Source organism: Nicotiana tabacum, chromosome 1 (genome assembly GCF_000715075.1).
Source record: "Nicotiana tabacum cultivar K326 chromosome 1, ASM71507v2, whole genome shotgun sequence".
Taxonomy (NCBI): Eukaryota; Viridiplantae; Streptophyta; class Magnoliopsida; order Solanales; family Solanaceae; genus Nicotiana; species Nicotiana tabacum.
In genome coordinates this window covers 65,333,386-65,342,951 of record NC_134080.1, presented here as the reverse complement: position 1 = coordinate 65,342,951, position 9,566 = coordinate 65,333,386, and positions in this window count along the sequence as shown.

Here is a 9,566-nt window from a genome sequence, read left to right as displayed (position 1 = left end):
GTTATACAGGAATCAGGCCACGTGTAGTTCAGATATGAGAGATGGTAGGTGGTACCGAGGTGAAGAGCCGTTCGAGGTGCCGTTCCGTTGAGGTTCCGGTCCGCGGTCCTGTCATTACAACAAAAATGAAAACTGAAAAAGACTAACTAAGCCTATCAGCTACTAGTTACAAGGATTCCTATCTTCAAGTCTTCTGAAACTTGGTCTTGAGTCTTGAATGGTGCTTCATACAGACTTTGGATTTGAACCTTGATACTTGCTAGTTGTAGGTGCTAGTTCTTGAGCAGACCACATTTGTTCTTCACTTCCGTAATTATCTCTTTTTTTTTCTTCCTTTTTTTTTCTTGTCTTGTTTTTTTTTTGACCAGCTTTTGTTGACCATCTCAGACTATTGACTCGCATTCTTGAGGCGAGCTTCTGCTATTTATAACTTGGTTGAATGCTGGGGATTTTTGTTGTAGCCTTCTGCTTCCCGGTGCTGGGGATTTTTATTGTTTCCTACTGGGGATTCCTGTTGTAACCTTCTACCTTCCGGTGGGGTTACTGATTTCCAAAATCTGCAGTATAAGACTAAAAAGTATTTCTCTTGTTATACAAGTGGGCGCCTGAAACACGAAATGTAAAGACTGAAATGTATTCCTCTCGTTATACAGGTGGGCGCCTGACATGAAATGTAGAGACTGAAAAGTATTCCTCTCGTTATACAGGTGGGCGCCTGGCATGAAATGTAAAGACTGAAAAGTATTCCTCTCGTTACACAGGTGGGCGCCTGGCTTTAAGAAAACTAAACATTGATAATCTTAAGAAAACTAAAAATGACTTTTTTTTTAAATTCAAACGTTTTTTTTTTCAAATTATCCTAGGAGAAAATTCGTCAGACTAGGATTTTTTTTGTATCTTAGGAGAAAGATTCATCAGACTAAGATTTGGATCCTAGGAGAAGGTTCATCAGACTAGGTCTCTATCTTAGGAGAAAAATTCGTCAGACTAAGATTTTGATCCTAGGAGAAGGTTCATCAGACTAGGTCTTGTTTTTTTGGTATCTTAGGAGAAAGATTCATCAGACTAAGATTTGGATCCTAGGAGAAGGTTCATCAGACTAGGTCTCTATCTTAGGAGAAAAATTCGTCAGACTAAGATTTTGATCCTAGGAGAAGGTTCATCAGACTAGGTTTTTTTTTTGGTATCTTAGGAGAAAGATTCATCAGACTAAGATTTGGATCCTAGGAGAAGGTTCGTCAGACTAGGTCTCTATCTTAGGAGAAAAATTCATCAGACTAAGATTTTGATCCTAGGAGAAGGTTCATCAGACTAGGTCTTGTTTTTTTGGTATCTTAGGAGAAAGATTCATCAGACTAAGATTTGGATCCTAGGAGAAGGTTCATCAGACTAGGTCTCTATCTTAGGAGAAAAATTCATCAGACTAAGATTTTGATCCTAGGAGAAGGTTCATCAGACTAGGTCTTGTTTTTTTTGGTATCTTAGGAGAAAGATTCATCAGACTAAGATTTTGATCCTAGGAGAAGGTTCGTCAGACTAGGTCTCTATCTTAGGAGAAAAATTCATCAGACTAAGATTTTGATCCTAGGAGAAGGTTCATCAGACTAGGTCTTGTTTTTTTGGTATCTTAGGAGAAAGATTCATCAGACTAAGATTTTGATCCTAGGAGAAGGTTCATCAGACTAGGTCTCTATCTTAGGAGAAAATTCGTCAGACTTAAGATTTCGATCCTAGGAGAAGGTTCATCAGACTAGGTTTTTTTTTTGTATCTTAGGATAAAGATTCATCAGACTAAGATTTGGATCCTAGGAGAAGGTTCATCAGACTAGGTCTCTATCTTAGGAGAAAAATTCGTCAGACTAAGATTTTGATCCTAGGAGAAGGTTCATCAGACTAGGTCTTTTTTTTTGGTATCTTAGGAGAAAGATTCATCAGACTAAGATTTGGATCCTAGGAGAAGATTCATCAGACTAGGTCTCTATCTTAGGAGAAAAATTCGTCAGACTAAGATTTTGATCCTAGGAGAAGGTTCATCAGACTAGGTCTTTTTTTTGGTATCTTAGGAGAAAAATTCATCAGACTAAGATTTGGATCCTAGGAGAAGGTTCATCAGACTAGGTCTCTATCTTAGGAGAAAAATTCGTCAGACTAAGATTTTGATAACAACTTAGGAGGAAATGCATCTCCTATGGGTGAAACTAAAACAAACTTAGGAGGAAATGCGTCTCCTATGGGTAAAACTTAAACCTAGGAGGAAATGCGTCTCCTACGGGTAAAGGTAAACTTAGGAGGAAATGCATCTCCTATAGGTGAATCTAAAACAAACTTAGGAGGAAATGCGTCTCCTATGGGTAATACTTAAGAGGAAATGCATCTCCTATGGGGGAAACTAGACTTAGGAGGAAATGCATCTCCTATGGGCAAAACAAACTTAGGAGGAAATGCATCTCCTATGGGCAAAACAAACTTAGGAGGAAATGCATCTCCTATGGGTGAAACTAAAACAAACTCAGGAGGAAATGTCTCTCCTATGGGTAAAACTTTAATGATTTCAAATTAGGAAGTGCGTCTCCTATTAATGAAAAATTCACTTAGGAAGTGTGTCTCCTATGCGTGAACCATTTCCTTCTTTCTGATGGGGATGACTTTCCCCCTTTTTTTGTTTTGTTTTTTTTTGTTTTTTTGTTTTTTGCATAGCTTCTTCCTTCGAAGATTGCTTCCCTTGAGATTCGTTTTGCCTTTCCCTGAAAGGAACCGCTGAGGATACCGACTTTCCAACCTTGTGTTGGACTCCTCGAAACTGCTAGGGATAACACTGTTGGGGAATTATTTACTTACCTGTTGGGGGGTAAAATGTTATCAGCTGGGGATAACGCTGTTGAGGATAACAGCGCCGGGTGATTTTGATTCCTTCAGAACTAGTGCTTCACTCTTCGGAAGGCTGTTGGGAATGATGTTGGCCTCTTGCTTTTTCTGAGTTCAAGTTTCATCCCTTTGCTGGGGAACAACTTCCTCCATTGAAACTTATTACGTTGGGGGCAACACTGGTTCTAAGACCACTTCCCTCGAGACTGGCATTATCTTTTATTCTTCCTCGAATGGGTACCTGACTTCCAGAAAATTTTCTAAATGGAAGGAAAATTTTCTGCCCCAGTTTGATAATATCCCTGTGCATGAATTTCTGGCATCAATGCCGTTTTCTTTACCTGTTTCAAATCAAACAAAATTTGTTAGTTTAAAACGCGGTGGTTGGTTGTGATACTCCTACTGGGATGGCTTTTCCCTTTCTCCTTCCTTGCTCTGCTTGTTGGGGATGATATTATGTGCTGGGGATAATCCCTTCCTGCTGGGGATATCCCTCTTCTTTTGTGACATAGCTCGGAAACTGGCATTTCTCCGACCTTTTAGTCTAGTATGAATTTTCCAAATCATGCTCATTGCTCTCCTTGATTTGCCCACGGGCTTTGGCCTTGAGGTTTATAACATTTGATTTTGGCAAGGGCATCCCTCTTGACACTTGTCAATCTTTTTGTCAATTCCCTTTTGCTGGGGATATCCTTTTTGACACTGGCCTCGCGTTTGTTCCTTGCTGACTATACCACTTGGATGTACTAGTCAGATCTCATCTTGCATATTTGGAAAGGTGATGGCATATTTTGAAGTCAATTCACACTTGTTCTAACCAAACTGACTCTATTGAGGATTTTTCTATGAAAGGAAAAAGATAAAAGGGGACAGAATAAAAAGACAAAGGAAAAAGATGACTCTTTAACAAAAGAAACTATAAATAAAAACCTATCAAACGCAGATACCGACTCTAGTGGTCATGACATGCACATGTGGCCTATCCTCTACCGCCAATCATCCTTCAAGATCTTCAATTGGCAATTCCCCATCTGATTCTCAATCCTATTCGACTTGTAGTGCCCGAAGGGTTTTCACTATCAAGTCTCTCTCATTTTTGGTTTTTCTCTCAGCTTTCATCGCCTTATGGTGCCTGTGAAGGTTTTTACCGATAAGACTCTCTCATTTGTATCACTTTCCAGCTGGGGATTTGGAGTGTCGCCGGTATGACTCTTTCTGCCGGGGATTAGAGTCCTTTCTGCTGTGGAACAGAATGTTATGCTCACCGGTGAGACTCTCATTTGTCTGACTTGACATCTTTTGAAGACTGATCAGAAGGTCTTTCTTTGGACCGTAATGTGGGTTTTTGGATGGGGCTAGAAAGAAAGGATATTAAAGGCTAAAAAATGAATCGACTTTGGGTTATTAATTACAACCTTCGGAACTAGATTTATTTACAACAAACGCAACCTTTGCCCCAGTTTCTTGCTTGGGGATATCTTAATTGATTTTTTTTTTCATTTTTCAAAACTATGACCGAACCGTGAAGCGCCTACGTATCCTCTTTGAGGAATCAGGTCAAACGTAGTTCCCAATTCCTCTTTTTCTTCTGACTTTTTTTTCTTTCTCTCTTTTTCTTTCATTCTTCTTTTCCCATTTTGTTGTTTTCTTTTCTTTCTTTTCTCTTACCCGCCATGCTTGCGTATTTTATTCGTTGCTACTAATTCCGAACGAGGGGTACGAAAGAAAATAAATAAGGCTCAAAAGGGGTAACGAAGGATAAAGTGTTTGGGTAGCAGAACAAAATGCCTTCGTCATTCCAGTCTTCAAAACATGCCAAGTGCAAGCAACACAATTTAAATTTGTAGTCTCTTCTGATGGTGCTGGACTTGACAATTATATTCAACATCTGTTTGTTCATTTGTCACTTCTAAAGCACCGTTGGGCGACACTCTCTTTCTCATTATTATGAACGACCCTCATGCTAATTTGGCGGATCTTGCATTTAACGGTTTTCTTTATGTTTTACTTGCCCCAGTTCCACATGACTCGGGCTCCAAATAATCTCGAACCGTTCTTATTTCCTTTAAATGCTTTGATCACCTTCCCAGGGTTTTATGATTAACTTTTAAGATCAGCCCCAAAGTGTGTGCATGTCAGGTCACTAGAATCGGTAGTGAACAAAAATGATAAAATGACTGAACAAAAAGATGACTGGGAATAATCAAAGACCGGATTTTGCATTAGACTACCGGCGAAATGGTTTGAATAAAAAAACAAAACAAACCGGAATAAAATCCTAAACAACCTGGACAAAACTTGAACAAACCGTTATGACGAAAAACGGAAAGATAAGAAGGTTTGACACAGGACAAAATCCGAATTACAATCCTAATAATCCGAACAACAGAAATGACAACAAAATAAGCCACCAAATGCCTCTTTCTTGCTAACCAAGGAACGGAGCGTCCTCCCACTTTATCAAAACTGGCATCTTAGCCACTGAGCTTTACATCAGTATTGTCAAGACCATTGCCAGCTTCAATATTATCAACCTCCGTCAACAAGTTCCTAAATAGGATTTGAGTGCTTCTGTTATCAGGCCTGATCCCCATAGAGTGTGTATCATGAGATGCCAGTAAAGGATTTTGGGTGTCATTGTCCGGCTTACCACAAACCAACCACCTTAACTTTATTTGCGAAACAAACAGGTTAGAATGGACTCAGTCGGTCCTCATTATTAACAACATTTTTTTTTCTTTTTCTTTTTCGATGTTTTTCTTTTTTTTCTTTTTTTTTTCGGTCGAATCTTATGGAGATTGCCTACGTATCATGACCCCGCATGAATCAGACCTTGCGTAGTTCGGACCAATAAAAGATAAACAATAATAAACATTTTTTCTTATCAATTTTCATAATAAAACAAACTGGGTTTCAAAGGTTTAAAGATGACCTACAAACTCGAAAATCAAACAACCCACATATTCTAATAAAAAGATTTACAAACTCCAAAAACAAATGGCCAGCTTCCTTTCTCCGTTTGGCAAATGCAACCGAACGGTTATTTTTGCAAACGTAGCCCCCTCCAAATTTCACATGAATTTGAGGCCGGGGAGGATTATTTTATGACACTTGACAAACTTGTCCGTTCTTTTACGAAAATAGCCTTTCGAAAACTGAAAGATACTCTAAGGCTATTTCGGCAAGAACGGTTTAAGACGCGACCGAAGCTGGCTCGACTTATTTTTTGACTAAAAATTCAAACGGTATTCACCTAATCGCGGACTCTTTGTTTTTTTTTTCAAATTACAATGAAAACGTGGTGTTGCAAACACGGCCCTTCAGCGCCTCGGGGACGAAGATTTATAAGGCTGTGTGGGACAACTAGACCAAAAATCCTAAACATGACCCAAAAGGTGGCTGTTTATGCAAAGTCAGCCTTCCGGCGTCCCTTTCGGGAACATTCGGCTATTTATGACAAAAAAACATCACCTGACTTATTTATGACTCTTTTTATCGTTTTTCGAATTACAAAAGTCAATATTGCAAACATGGCCTTTCAACGTCTCGGGGACGAAGATTTTTAAGGCTGTGTGGGTCAACTGGACCGAGTCTTAAAAATGACCCAAAGGTGGCTGTTTATGCAAAGTCAGCCTTCCGGCGTCCCTTTCGGGAACATTCGGCTATGTTTTGACAAAACAGCGCCACCCGATTTCTTTATGACAGAATTAAAATTTGACATATTTTTGTGTGTGGCTATTTTAGCAAAAAAAGGGGGGTTGGATCCGATGAGGGTTGCCTACGTATCTCACATTCGGTGAGAATCAAACCCGCGTAGTTCGGGTCAATAAACTATTTTTGAGAAGACCATTTTCCATTTTCTATTATTTTTATTTTTTATTATTATTATTATTATTATTAATTTTTTTATTACAGCGAATAAACAAACTATTATTTTTTCATTCATATCAAACAAACAAACTAACATAAAACATAAGACATTCCTTCTTTTCTTTTTTTTCGAAATTTCGGCAGAGTTTCGCCACTACTTGGACATTGGTTTTTTTTCTAAAAATAAGTAGTTATATATATCTACACTGTTATTTTCTCCTCTTTTTCACGATTTTCTAATTTGTGGAAAATGATGACAACATACAGAATCTTTTTTTGAATTTTCAATGCTTTATATATATATATTTATTATTATTTTTCAAAAATATGGCATGGGAGACATAAGGATTTCCAAGACATCTTGGATTCCGCAAATGTTCCCCATGCGCTTTTCCCAAAATATGAAGCGTGGGGGACATAGGGAATTCCAAGACTTCTTGGATTCCACAACTATTCCCCATGTGCTTTTCCCAAAAATGAAGTGTGGGGACATATGGAATACCAAGGCTTCTTGAATTCCACAAATGTTCCCCATGCTTAATTAACATAATATCATGCCTATCTAAAAAACGTGCAACTTTCTTATTTAACGTGACCAACATGATAAGGAGTGCCAATTGTCCTCAACTATCATTGGTCCGCCCAAATGAACCCTTGAATAAATACAACATGTAGCACATAGGATGCCTTAAGATGGTCCATTATTTTCAGGTTGCTTGTCCTAGACGGACCCAACCCCTGTGTTGAGTCCCCTAAGTCAAATGCAACGTGATGCAAATAAGCGTTCCTACTAGGGATCCAGCATTAAGTCACGTTATTCTATGTTCAAAAACCTGGGTCGGTGTCCTAGACAGTGTACCCGAGCGGACAACTCGAGTTGAGGAAGGAGCTCCCTTCCGGGAACCAAAAGGCCAGCCGGCTTAGAAACTTTCCAAGCCTCTTTTATTTAGGGTATGACACTAACAGAATAGAGGGTCTCAACCAGTAAGCACATACCCGGAGGTAAGAAGAGAAAGGTTTCGGCACAATTTATATACAGTTCAGATAATATCAAAGCGGTAAAAGCAGCATTTAGCACATTAGGCTCAAAATATGTAAAAATCAAATAAAGCCAAATATAACAATTTATCTAAGCTCGAATTTCTAACCCTGAACCAGTGGTTCTGGGTCTATTCCCCAACAGAGTCGCCAGAGCTGTCACACCTCCTTTTTCCGTACCCGCGAGGGTGCAAGGGAGTTTTTTCCAATTAAAGGACAATCGAAACGGGATTTGTTTATTTATTTCAGAGTCTCCACCAACAGCTGCTCGCGAAAGATGAAACAACGTCGACAACAGTAAGGTCGACGCAAGGGGGTTGCTGATGGGCCTGTTTTGGCAGTGGTCGAGGACTGAGCTGGTAGTGACAGTAGGTCGACGGGGCTGAACGATGAAGAAGGTGCTGACGATGGTTATGGTGTTTGGTGGTGTTGTTTGGACGTGAGGGAGTCGGACGCAGGTGGGCGATAGTCGGGGAGCTGGGGCGACGGACAGTAGGGTCGACGGGCCTGTTTGGTGGTGGAAGGGTCTGTTTGGTGGTGGTCGTGAGGCGGAGAGGGAGCGGGGTTGAGGATGAAGAAGAACGTGAAGCAGCAGCAGAAGGGGTCGTTTGGATGTGAGGAAGGAGGAGGCTATGGAGGTGGGCGATGGTCGGGGAGCTGGTGGTTCAAGTAGGGTTTTCTCGAGGAAGAAGGCGATGGGAAAGGTGACGGACTGGTTGCGATGGAGTTTGGGAGGAGACGGGGTGGTCGTTTGGTGGTGGTTTGGGTTGGCGGGTTGTTAACGGAGTGGTGTTTGGACGGTGCCTGGTGATGGTCTCGTTTACAGTAGGGTTTTTATTTTATTTTCTTCTTTCAAAGGAGGAAGAAGACGATGCACAGTGCTTTTTCTCCAAATTTTCCAGGTCCCCCTTTTCCTTCTGTGTTTGCCCGTGTATTTGATACTCAATGCCAAGAAAAATGAGCCCCACGCGTGGTGGGGTTTAAGACTTGTGTCCCCCATGCGCGGTGGGGTTCCCCGTATACGGTGTTCCGTTCGTGTTCCCCACGCGTGTCCCCCATGTGTGGTGAACTCGGATTATTATGGGCTAGGTCCGAAAATTAGGCCTAAAACCGGGTAGTTTGAACCCGAATATTATTCTTTTGCCCGGACCCGAGATTAAGAACACGACGTCGCTCAACTAATCCTATGTAAGCAAAATAACTACCAAAAATAAGACTAATATTTAAAACAAAACTATATCTTTTTTTTTAAATATTTTTTCAAGATTAAAATAGCTACAAAATATTAATAAAGCTATTTTTTTGTAATTTTCGTTTTTATATAAAGACAAAATATAAAGTAATATTTTTTGTATTTTTTTTTCAAAATTAAAATGACTACAAAACATTAATAGAACTATATTTTTTTGGTAATTTTCGAAATTATATAAAGTACAAAATAAGGTACTATTTTTTGTATTTTTCAAGTTTATGAGAAATACATAAACTAAAATTTTATATATATATATTTTTGCAATTTTTCTTTTTGCAATGAAATAAAGCAAAAATAGTCAAAATAGGTATATTAGACCTAGATTACATATTTATGCTAAAAATGTGAAAATTCTCGGGGAGGGTCAAAAATCAGGTGTCTACAGTATTAAGTCAGAATTAAGTGGATCTAGTAACTATGGAATGATAAAGGAAAAATGCGATAAAAAATGAGAAATGGATGAGATTGCACTTATTCAAATGTTACAGATATGCTATGATTCCAGAACATTATGTAAGCACGACGTCAAGAAAAAAAAGAG